At 43.3% G+C, this 12,756-nt stretch overlaps 1 protein-coding gene across 4 annotated transcripts in view; it reads right to left on the bottom strand.

Annotated features, from left to right (window-relative positions):
* The window catches only part of TRPC4 (transient receptor potential cation channel subfamily C member 4), a 1,757,650-nt gene that overhangs the window by 15,082 nt on the left and 1,729,812 nt on the right, over positions 1–12,756 (bottom strand). The window lies entirely within an intron of this gene.

Raw genomic sequence — 12,756 nt, 5'->3', positions numbered from 1 at the left:
TGGAATGATTGTAGCACTGCATCATTTTCATGGTAGCGCAGCTTACGTCTTGCATTTTGGGGTCAGGTGTCAGGTCAAGTCTGGCCTGCTTTGAGGTATGAGCATGGTTCATCCTCTCAGGTACTCTCAGCCAGGTGAAGTATGCATCTCTCCCCCCCCAACTCAGCCAGGTGAAATATGCATCTCCCCCCCATCTCAGCCAGGTGAAGTATGCATCTCACCCTCCAATCGCCTACCCACATCGCGTTGCCATGAGCCTATCATGCAACTCACCGAGTAGCCAGGATCTGTGCCCTGCGTGTCGCTCCATGTAGCATGGTATCATGCAGTTCCACATGACCATTGAATCATGGGTTGATCCAGGAAATAGGGCACAACAATGTGTGATGATCTTTGAGTCACATACCATTTGCACGTTGATGGAGTAGTATAACTTACGGTTGCGGTACACTGCCTCCATGGCATGTGGGACCACCAATTCAACATGGGTGCAGTCGATGGTGCCAATGCAACCAGGGATGCCGGCCAGTGAATGGAAACCAACTTTGGTGTTGGAGATCTCCTGGGCTGTCCATGGTAGGATAATGTGGTCACCTGTGTGATTCAGGAGGGCATCGAGCACTTGGTTCAGCGTACGCGAGAATAATGGTTGTGATATGCCATGCATGTGCCCCACTGTGTGCTGGTAGGTGCCTGTGGCCAGGAAGTGGAGCACAGACACTACCTTCAGTAGAGGTGGGATGGCGGTGCGTATTTCAATCAGGCTGACAATGTCGTCATGTATCATGTCCACAATTGTGGTAATGGTGTCCCCGTCCAGACGGTACAAGGTGTGGATCTGCTGAGGGGTTAGGTTGAATGGACTGGCTCTGATGCGAGGGATTGGGGCTGCCTGCCTGGTACCACTGGCTGCACTGGTGGGGCATGCTGGGCCTGCCTCACCCTCCTTCTCCTCCTGCATCTCCTCTGTGCTGCAAGTTGTTGTTGTTGCTGGAGTTCCACTGCAATCATGTCCTCCAGCCCCAGCATTGCTAGTAGTGTTGGAATCATTTTGGTGTGTGACTGGGTGTCGGAAGGGGTGGGGGGTGCTCCTTTTGTGCTGGCCCAGTCTATATTGCCTCCACCTGTGTTGATTACATGCACCTGTGGCAGTTGGGAATACTGCACATGGCCGTTTACGGGTGGTCCGCGATGCCGGTATTTACTCCATGCCGGTAAGGTACTTTTCGGGCTTCACAAGGTCGTTATTTGCATGTCCGCATCACTTGGGATCAGCTCCGGTTTACGGCATGCCGCTAATATCGGCATTGTGTGTCGCACGTGCGACCCTAGACCGCTATTTATGGCATCGTACTTTACGGTGCCGTTAATAGCGGTCTGGTTGGTCAGAATAGCCTGTAGCGGTAAACGATGCCGGTAATCCTTTACTGGCATTGTTTTCCCCTTACCTCCAACCTCGTAATGACCCCCTGTAGATCATTTATTGAAAAGTGGCTGAGAAACCAGTCAACCAACTTGGAGAAGGCAGTCCTTCTCATGGCTTTAAGTTGCTAAGAAAAGTGGTAGGGTCAGTCAGGCTAGAGTTGGATGGTGGACAGTTTCAGTCATCGACATTCACTGATGATTGGCGAGCACCTTAGCTGGTTTTGTTAGGTAGGGATGCCTTGTAGGACAGGGAAAGATAGGCTTTGTCCATATTCTTTAATAAGCATTACAGTGAAATGTGTAATCAGAGTCTGTCTCCGCCTTCTGACTTACCACACTTGGCAATGCGATTATATGTGGAATGTGTGAGACTTAAGTTGGCATAAGATGGCACCTAATGCCTATATGATGTAGTACAGCGATATGAAGCCAGCGCCACTGGCCACAGCTGTATGTGCCACTAACATAAAATGCGGCCCTCCAGTACATTACAGCAGCACTCTAGTTAATATGCAGTTGGTAAATAAATTAATGTTTTGTCTGTTTAAGTCATATTTTGTTATTTATCAATCTGAAAGAAACTGCCAATTTTGTTTATATCAGAGATGTCACTTCCTGTGAAGTCAAAGGCTCATTATGAGTATTGTGGTGTGGGGAAAAAAGTGGCGTTAATGGAATTACTTCCACTTTTCTCTCTCCGCCATACCACGAGTTTGGCCCTGGAGTGGGTGATTTACCTCCAGCAGAATGCTGGCGGTAAAGCCTACCACTTTCCACCCAAAACTCAGCACATTATCACAGTGGTAATTCTGGCAATGGTTATTCTGCAGAAATCCCCCATGGAGCCGTATACACTCCAAATTAATGGGGACCAACACCGCCACAGACACTTGTAATCTGGCAGTAAATCCGCTGTACCAAGTGGCGGTAACAGTAATTCTGTTGGGTGGCATTCTGCCAAACTCGCAATGAGGCCCTTTCTTTCAGCCTCATCAATAATTGTAGTGATAATCATCTTTGCGCTAATATATTTTGCTGAAGAAAGGCAAGTGTCGCAGCGGGCAAAGATCAGGCAGAGGTGCCTCTGGACTGGTGGCTGTACCGTTGGTATCTCGCATCTTCATAGCCTCTTAGTGTAAAGCCAATCCTTGTTTGTAAATCTTCAAAAGCGCATCTCCCATTTGAAATCTTGACTCTTTTTGTGAAAAATCGACCTTTACTAAAACCTCTGTAACTTCTGAACTGTACACTTAAGTGTCATATTGAAGCTAACATCCTCAGCTTTCAAACAAATCCAAAACCGCATTTGAACTCCTTATAGTTTTGCCACAATCGCGTTTCCCGCACACGGAAAAAGTTGCTGCGAATCTGCAGTTGGCTCAATTTCATCCATTATAAAATGGCTATTCTTTGCATTCAACCTCTGAATTCAGTTTCCTATCTATCGGTCATCCAATCATCAGTGTGAATGTTTACCTGAACCTATCCAAAGCAGCTCCCACTAGTTCTGAATCCTATTTAGCGAATTAAAGTCATTTTTCAGTGTTTTCCCAAGTCATTACCAGCCACATTCAAAAGCATTTGACCTGTTTTAAAATCATTCCTGTTTTTCTCTCAGCTTGCTGGGGGAATTGGGATTGAAACTGCATTGAAGAGTGTTTATTGCTGAAACCTGTTTTCTCTCCTTCCATCTCTATATTGCATATTAGGGGGAATTGAATAGTATCAGGGGGAAAGAGTGATTACATTGCCTTTGATTGAATTCATATCAAGTTTTATTTCTGTGCTGCATTAATCTCATATCATTGCATTTCATTGAACCCACACCCAGTTTAATTCTATGCTACATTATTCTTTTCATCCATACTCCTATTGATTAAAGAGATTGTTGACTGTATTATCACCCAACACTGATCAATGTATAAATATTAATAGTGTGATATCCAGATATTGTTCATAATTCATAAAGGTGATATATATATATATATATATATATTATATATATATATATATATATATATATATATATATATATATATATATATATATATATATATATATATACTGTTCAAATCCATCAAATAAATCTTTTAACTTTGCAAAACAACCTTCTTCTTGGTTCAGTGAGACCGGGGGGATTCAAAGAGAGGGGCGTGATATAGGGGTACATCGTTCAGAAATAAAAGAACTTTAGACATAGAAATATATAATTAAGTGTTCCAGCTGGGCATCTCACGTTAGGCATTGACTTAGGTGGAGTGCTGGGTTGAAACCACTTACAGCCTGACTCTATGTTGTATGAGATGTTGGACATAGGGGGTTCTAGTGGGTCTGAAAGAGCAGGCTTTTGTGATCTTTTGGGAGAGGTATAAGGGTCCTCTGTTGGAGATTCACTTGTGGGTGATGGACAGTGTTGTGAAGAGAACACGCTCTTTGATGGGCAGCTATTGGGCTGCTCTTCTAGCTGCAGATATGTAATCTCTTTTAGGGATATCAAGGGCAGCTCTTAGAACATTATTCTGAATGGATTGAAGCTTCTGGATGTGTTTGGTGGTGGCTGCAAAGAGGACGTTGCAATAGTCCAACTCTGAGCCTATAACCGCCCTGGTGGTGGTGAGGCAGATTTGAGTTGAGAGGAAGGGTTTAGCCACCTTCAGTAGTTTGGTTGCATAGGCTGCAGTGGATGCTATGGCGTTGACCTGTTGAGACAGTGAGAGAGTGGAGTCAAGGTGCACTCCCAAGGTCTTAACTGTGGACGAGATGGGTATTCAGATGTTGTCGATGTTGAATGCTGCGTGTTGGTCACTGAGCTTTTTAAACACCGGGGGATGGCCCGCAGCAGGAGTTCTGTCTTATCCCCATTGAGGCAGAGACAGTTGCTGTCATCCAGGTATGGATTGTGGAATAGACATAATTTAGGGATTTTGAGTCTTCTGCGTACCTCCCTGAAAGTGGGAGTAGGATTTGGGTATCATCGGCATAGTTTGTGTAGAATATGCCACTGGAGTCCAGGATGTGAAAGAGCTGTCTGGTTAATATATAATAGAGTTTTGGGGGCATGCAGGAGTCTTGTGGAACCCCGCAGGCTAAGGGAGAGGAGTCTCCACTAGCCTGTTCTGCAAACAATCTCATGACTCTGCCTTCGAGGAAAGAGGCAAACCAGTTAGTGGCTTCTTGAGAGAAGTGTGCTGTGGCGGTCAAGTGATGGCAGAGGATTTTGTGGTCTACTAGATTGAAGGCAGCTGAAGGTTCAGGAGGAGGAGCAGGGCTGGTTTCCGTTTGTCCCTGATCTCATCCATCTGTTTTTTTAAAATCTAGTAGGGCACATTTATTTCTCTGGCCGGGTCAGAATCTGGATTGGCGTCGGCCTAAAATGTGGTGGGTTTCTAGGTAGTGTTGAACCTGCAAATACTTTCAGTAGGAAGGGGATTGTCATTATGGGTCTGTAGTTGTTGAGGACCGTGGGGTTCAGTGAGTCTTTTTTGTTAGGAGTGGACGTACCCATGCTTCCTTGAGTGTGGACGGTACCACTCCTGAGGTGAAGTAGGCATTCATGAAGTTGGTGATGAAGGGTACTAGGACCTCTGCACAGTCCTTAATGATTGCAGCAGGGCAGGCATCCCCTTCGCATTTGGAGGGTTTGAGGTTTTTTATGATTTAGAATACTTCTGATTCAGTGATCTCTTTGAAGTGGAACCTGGGTATTTCCTGGGGTTTGTTGGATAGCCGCGGGGGATGTGGCTGTAGCGCGGAGGGGAGTGATTGAGCTACTCTAATTGATGCTACATTTTCTGGTTAGCATGCCGATTGTGTTGAGCATGAATGTTTGGATATTGGTGCACTATGTTTGATCTTTAGTAAGGATCTGAGGGGGGAGACAGGGGTCTCAGGTTCTCTGAAGATAGTGAAAGTCTCTTTTGTGTCTGACTCTGCGTTGGTAATTCTAATGTTGAAGGAGGTGGATTTAGCAGAAAAAAGGCCAGTTTGTAGATTTTGGAGGTCTCAGAGAACTCAATTTTCGTAGTTGCAGAGGGGGGTTCTCTGCAAAGTGAATTGGGCTCTCTGTTTTTTATTGCAGAATTTGAGTAGGTCGGGGGTGAACCAGGAGTTTGAGTGTCTAACTGGTTTAGATTTCCTAGGCATGAGAGTGGCAATGGTGTCCACTGCTCTTGCTAGGGTAGAGGCATAGAGGTCTGCCAGGTAGTTGGGGTCTCTGGATAGAGGGTGTTTGAGAGTGGGGATGTCAAGGAAGAGTAGAAGGCATTCTTTGGTCAGTTTGCTCTAGCTGCATGCTAGGGCCGGTGGTAGTGCCACTGACAAAGGTGTGGGTTTGGTAAGGTGGGGGATGGAGAAGCATATCAGGTGGTGATCAGACCAGGGATAGGGGGTGTTAGATAGGATAGTGGTTTGGCAGTTGAGGTCCGCAATCCAGTGCAGTGCACAACCTTTGCAGTGGGTCGGGTTGTTTCTGTGGATCCTGAGGACTAGGGTTACAAGGGCTTTGGATAGGGATGTTGCATGGTACCTCTTTGGATGGCTTGCAGGAAGACGAAGGTAGTGGAAGTAGTAGGGGGATAAAGAAGAAGCCAGAGGGAGATGCTGGTTGAGAGGGCTTCACTGATTTAGCGAGTTTAGAGAACTAAATAACACATTCAATAGGGATGGGGTGAGGCTATTATGGCCAGGCCATGGAGAAGGGTTTGTAAGGGTGAGAGCAGATAGATGAAATGAGGAGGATGAACTAGTCATATTCTGCAGTGTCTATCATAGAAATGACTTTAAGGAGGGCCTTTGTATGCTGCAAGGATTGTAGGTGTCAGATTTGTACCAGTAGCAAAGTTATAGCTTAGACCTACTGTTCACCACAAGACAGATTGTTCATCGCTTGCTCTGAACTTAACCCAATTCACTGGTTGAACCACAACAAGATTACCTTTTGTTATCCCCATACAAGATAAGATCTTGGAAAACTTCAAACATTTCTAATCCCTAGACCATGGAACAAAGTATGTGTCCAAACAAAGTCAAATTCTTTGCAACTATGATTTATTGGTTCCAACCCTTCCATTATCTGTGAGAGCCTCGATAACATTATCCCCACAGCCCTGGCAGAGGAGCATCTTATCAAGAAAACAATGTTTCCCACTAAAGGCACCAAGATACATTTCTCAAATAGGAGATTCTACAATCCAAGCTTGCTTCATTTTGAATCCCTTGAACAAACAGAAATTGCACCTATCGTATTGTCCCTTTAGTAACACTGCATACCTCTCCCAACTTAGAAGCCACAAAAATGAGTTAGGAATGCTAAAAAATGGCACATTACTGCAAAAATCCGTAATATTCCTAATACATCAAAAAAAGTGATCAAAGTTCTCTCTAAAAGAATATGCATAACTACATCCATCTTTCCAATACCTATTGATTTGAGCAAACATCTCTCCAAATTAATTGTATCTACTGTTCATAGATGATGAGCCATTAGAGGAACTACCCTATTTCATCAATCACAACACATCCTGCCATTTTCCTTCCTTCTCCCCTCTCACTCCTTCCTCCAGCCTTGGTGAAAAAAAAACTCTCATAATTTATACATTTCCTCATTGTCCTTAGCAACTCCTCCCTTCATATTGTGATGTGCTAGTGGACTTTGAAAGGGCTATCGTAACATTGCTTCCAAAAGACCTTCACTACACACAACCATTCCCTTAATGCTACACTACTAATGCCTATATCCCTTGTCTCCCTCCACCAAAATCCATGAAAAAATTGCTATCCATGAGGCCCAATCCTATCTTGACGATCATTACCCTCTTGATGATGAAAAGCTTTTTTACATACATTATATGGCACAGAATCTGTAAAGACACATGTCTTGTATTTCTTATGAATGTTTGCTGATGATAGTCATCAAATTATCTGCTGTCTTGGACAGTGTAATTCCCCAAATCCTATTCACCCATTTCTCAAGCATTGCCATCTAAATCATTGACCTACCTTGGACTACTTCATATCCCTCCAACAGATGTTAACTTTAGTTTATTTCCCCTTACAAATGAAATCATCAAATCCTACAATAAGGGGTCCATTATTGATCTTATCCCTATCTCTTTCTCTTCTACATACACCTATGTCCTCTAGCTCAGCTCATCAGTTCCTCTCATCTTATTTTTAGTCCTGTGTTTATGGCGCACATATTCTAAAGAGGATGGAACAGCCTCCCCATTCCTCTTCGTCTTGAGCCAGAACTCCTCAAATTCCGGAAGCTCCTCAAGACTTTCCTTTTCACCCCCTCCTCCCCTTCTATCCTCCCCTGCTGATCTCATGGTCGCTGTGATTGGTGTCCAGGGCCCTTATACATCCTTCGGGGCCCTGGCTTCCCACACCCAATCGCCTTCAGCCTCCGTCTACTAACAGCACTTGCCTTGGCACTTTCTCAGCTTTGCCACTGTAGGCCTGCACTTACCCATATATTTATTTATTTTTTACAGATGATAGCTACCTGGCACTTCCTACACTGGGCACTTACACCTGCTGCTCACTCATGAGCACGGGCACCCCAGCACTTACCCCCCTCTGCCCTCACCCTCCTCTCTCTGCACTTGCACGCTCTGAATGCTCACAAGGCCTAGTAGCTTCATCTATATCTTCCAGTGCATAATTCCCATGTTCCCTCCCTATTGCTCTGTGGGCACTTTGAAACACAGTTTATTTGTTGTATAAGCACCTAAAAGATGCCCAATAAATAAATAAATACAATGACATCACTGGGCTCTCCTTGATCCACTCTTAGAATATGATGGCCCTAAAATTTCTTTTGTATGATCCACTTGCATCTCTAATTGCACACTGCAAATGCACACACCAACCAAATTAATTCTTAAGTGCCCATGCCTTCTATCCGATTCACATGTATACATCGTGCAGCCAAAGTTTTAAAGATACGCAGCACTTTGGAACAACATATATCAATATGCTCGGTTAGCTACATTCAACATCAAGGCCAATTGTAAGCTGAAGAGGAATGGCCCCCTTATAAATTACTGAATCAAACTCCATGCTCTCCTTCATTATATCTTAATTATTATGTCTTCATGAACATGTTCAGGGATTTGCTGAATAACCTGCATTGTAGGTGTTTTGGCATCCCACAAACATTTAGAACATACCCAAAGATTAGTCCCAGCACTGACCCTGAGCCTCAACCCTACCCCAAGCCTACTACGGTCATCTAACTGTCTTTCCTATGGTCATTTGAAATTCCTCCTACTACATAAGCCTATCCCATCCATTCACAATCACCTCACAAACTTCCATCTACCCTCCAAGCTTTGTTCACACTTTCCAAACCAATATCATTGCCCCTTGCCATTCTCTGCTAAGACTCTGCTAACTACCTTTCCTCCAAAATCTCTAAAAATCAGTCCATCATCTCCCGTTCCCCTCCTACAGAAATAGTATGCACCCTTTCCAGTGCCAAACGATGTTGTGCTTCAATTGAACCATTTGCTCTTCAAACAGTCAGCACTCAGTCCCAAAAACCTGAGCTCATCTTCCTGAGTTCTTTAATCTCTCTTTCTCAACCAGTCTCATCACTGCCACCTTAAAATCTGCAACTGTCCTTTAAATTTTGAAGAAAACCTATGCTGACCCAAAGGACCCATTGAAATATTTGACAGTTTCCCTCCTACCCCATTATTCAAAGGTCCTTGAACAGGTCGTCTTCTAACATATCACTGAGTACCTTGACTATAACAGCATTGAAGATCCACTTCAATCTGGCAGCCATAGTAAACACTCTGATGAGAATGCACACATGCCAAATGTTATCTCTGGTGCTCACCACTCCATCTTCAATACTCATTATAGTGGACATCTTCTTTACTTCAACACTGTCAATCACTCCTTTCGCTTCATCATTCAAAAAACCTTAAGTATGGTAAATGGTATGGTAAATCCACTCTAGCATGGGTTGCCTCCTACCTGAAATGTCATTTCAATAAAACCTCATGGAACGCGCAAACCTCTAACCCCATCCATCTCCATGTTGGCATCCTGCAAGCATCAGACCTGTATTCTTCACCCTCTATATCTCTATATCTCTGTCATAGGTAGACGTCTCACATCCTTTGGCTTTACCTAGCACCTCTTTGCTAGTGCCACTCAAATTGTGTTCTTCTTCTCCCCCTTCAATAGAGCCATCTCATAATATATTACTATCTACTTACTGCAATCCAAAACTGGATGGGTCTCAGCGGCCAAATCTGAACTCTTCAAAAAAAGAAGTCATCTTTCTCAAGCTTCCAATGCCATCGCTCACATCCTCTGTCTTATTACCTTCTCAGCTGCCCTTATTGCTCACTTGCCTGAAGTTGCATCCTTGGTGTTATCTTTCACAACAATCTCTGCCACTTGAATTAATTAATTCATGTATTTATTTTATTTATTTGCCTTTTGAAAGTGCTCACAAAGCCCAGAGGCATTGAGGCGCTGTTACAGGAATATGTCTTATTTACCTATTTATAATGCTCTTAATACCCAGAAGGTTTGAAGCGCAGACCCAGGGATTGAACCTGTGTTGCTTCGTGTCATCTTGTTTCCAAGGTAGCTGCTGAGCTATTCTCCCGGGACAATTAACCATCTCAGCATTCAGAATATGTGTAATATTCTTACTCACCACTCTACGAAAACTATAATATTTTTTATAACTATAATTCTATTTGCATATATATATATATATATATATATATATATATATATATATATATATATATATATATATATATATATATATATATATATATATATAAATATAATATAATAAAATATTTTAAAACTATTATAACTATAATTCCTTCCTAGTCTTCAAAGCTATCAATTTTCTTGCTTCTCAGCATCTGGCTCTCTGTATCACTCTCTAATCACCATCACATTCCCTCTGCTCCTCCTTTGCACTCAGCCTCACTGCCCTATGCTCCCCCTGTACCTCCCCTCTCTTCTTTCTCCCTACTCATCTCCCGCGATTGTAACCCTCTGTCCATCCCAAACAAAGTCAGTCCAACTGTGGATCTCTTCACAGCTTGTCTTAAGGTTCACTTACTGGCAAAAGAGGTAACTCCCTGCACTCCTCCCTTATACTTCCTATCTGACCCTACCCGTCTCTACCATGCACTAACTCACATTGTGTATGTTTGTGTAGTACTTCTGTCTCCTGTTTAATTGCCAGCATCTCAAGGCATTTCTGTTTTGGTTTGTCCTTAGTCTGTGTAACACTTCTTTCACCCCCTGCCACAAACCTTCTCAGCATTTGATCTTATCTTTCTGCTATTGTACAGGCACCCATCCTCCATGGAATGTAAGGGATGGAAACTACTATTTTTATTTCGCACTGGGCTTTACAACACACCTCACTTCCTTACGGGGGACTGGAAAGCACCTGCAGGGCTGTGGGCACGTTACACCGTTTTCTATTTCGATTGCTTGCATGGTAATAACAGAACATTCTTATAAGGCTGGGGGTGGTAGGGAGCATAAGCAGCATTGGTGAGGGCAGACAAGCCTTAGCCATGCTTGTGTGAGTGAAGCACGGCTCCTGGGGTAGTTGATCTTACAGACATTTGATGCAATGAGCGGATCAGTTCACTAATACTCTAGTCAGTACCTAAAAGCCCTCTTTTAATTAATGGTTGCCGTGTGCAAATATTCTGCAATAGACATTCAGAGTTCTCTTCGATGCAGCGTATATAGTTTGATTAGTGGATGCATTCTTGTAGGATATGGGATGATTGATGGGTATCCAATTCATGTATTTGGTCTGTAGATGACAGCATATGTGCCATGTAACTGCATCAAAGAAACTCATATCATCGCTTTTTTGCACCCAAAAAGAAATGTGAGCAGTATGCAGGCTGACCTGCGCTGATCACGCAAATAAAAATATCTGACTGGGTAAATATTGATATATTTTTACCCCAGTATATTGTGGTGTCTTTGTGGACATTAGCCAACAAGCAAATGGTGTGCATGTCCTGATTAGGAAATGTGCAATTAACAGTTGAGAAAACCCAGATTTACTTAGTTGACAGCGCAAGTCATTTGTTAAGATGATGGGCTGGTTATTAATAAGCAGATAAGAGTTTTTATTAGCACAGTGCATAGGTGCGATAGCCAGTCAGCTTGCTCAGGTGTGGGCTGACTCCCAAGATCCAAGCCCACATTTTGAGAAAGCTTGGAGCTGTAAGCACCTGTCCACCATCTACTACCCACTTTCCCTTCAACCTATGCTCCTTCCCCACCATACCCCACCCCAATTACCTGCTTCGTCTGGTTGCACAGGCACCATTGCCAACCAGTGCTCTACATGGAGCACCACCTTCCATCTACACAGCGGCCATCTTAGTTAAGTGTTTTGTTTGAAGGAAGGCTATGCCACGAGCATGTTCCATTCACTTAAACAAAATAGATCACTATCAGCACTCCACACTGTGGATTAAATACATAGCGTGCTAATAGCAATATGCCCACGATTTGGTAGTCCGAATCTGGTAGTAATGGTACTGGGGCCCATTGTTAAGGCTCTCACTGGCAATGGGCCCCAGGCCGATATCACCCTATGCATTCTTCTGGATTGAGTGTTATTGGTATATATTAACTTACGTTCACAAAAGTGCTGGTCAAACAAATGTGTTTTATTGCGTTGAGCCCGGGGCACTGAACTGAATAGTGTGTAATTATGGATCTTTTCAAGTGAGGGTTCCTCTTATTCCGCGACAGGGGAGAAGGCAAGCAGGGTTCATCGGGCGACAGGCAACCACCATGTTTTTCTATCACACTTTAAGAGTGCCTTTTCCAGCTGGCACAGACTTTCTTGCATTTAATAGAAACCCATGATTGATGTGATTTATTTTTTTTTTAGGTCTGCATTAAGCATGACCTCGAAATATTCCAGCTGGGTGACCACAATGCAAACATTTTAGGGTCCTAAATATCTTTTTGCAAAAAAAAATCATGTTTCCAGTGTCCTTACCTGGGACAAAATAGGTTTCTCTCCACAGCACATTAATATGTTAGCTCAGGAGTTAAGCCATATCTGTTGAGCTTTGTTAAACATTTAACAAACTGCAGTCACAGGTTCACATTCATGCGGAGTTGTCTCAGCCTTTCCTCATTCAGAATTTGAAAACATGCAGTTCCCCAAAATCATTGTGGTACTAATTTCATCTGTTGTGCCATGATAATATACTGGAGGATTCTGCTCCATGGCGGTGTATACAAACACAATTATTATTTCCTTTGGTATGCTACACCCTAGCTAACAGATCCCTTGAAGTT

Source organism: Ambystoma mexicanum, chromosome 7q, assembly GCF_040938575.1.
Source record: "Ambystoma mexicanum isolate Mex_15411 chromosome 7q, UKY_AmexF1_1, whole genome shotgun sequence".
NCBI classification, from domain to species: Eukaryota; Metazoa; Chordata; class Amphibia; order Caudata; family Ambystomatidae; genus Ambystoma; species Ambystoma mexicanum.
The sequence above is the reverse complement of the archived record's forward strand: the minus strand, read 5'-3'. Positions and strand labels throughout refer to the sequence as shown.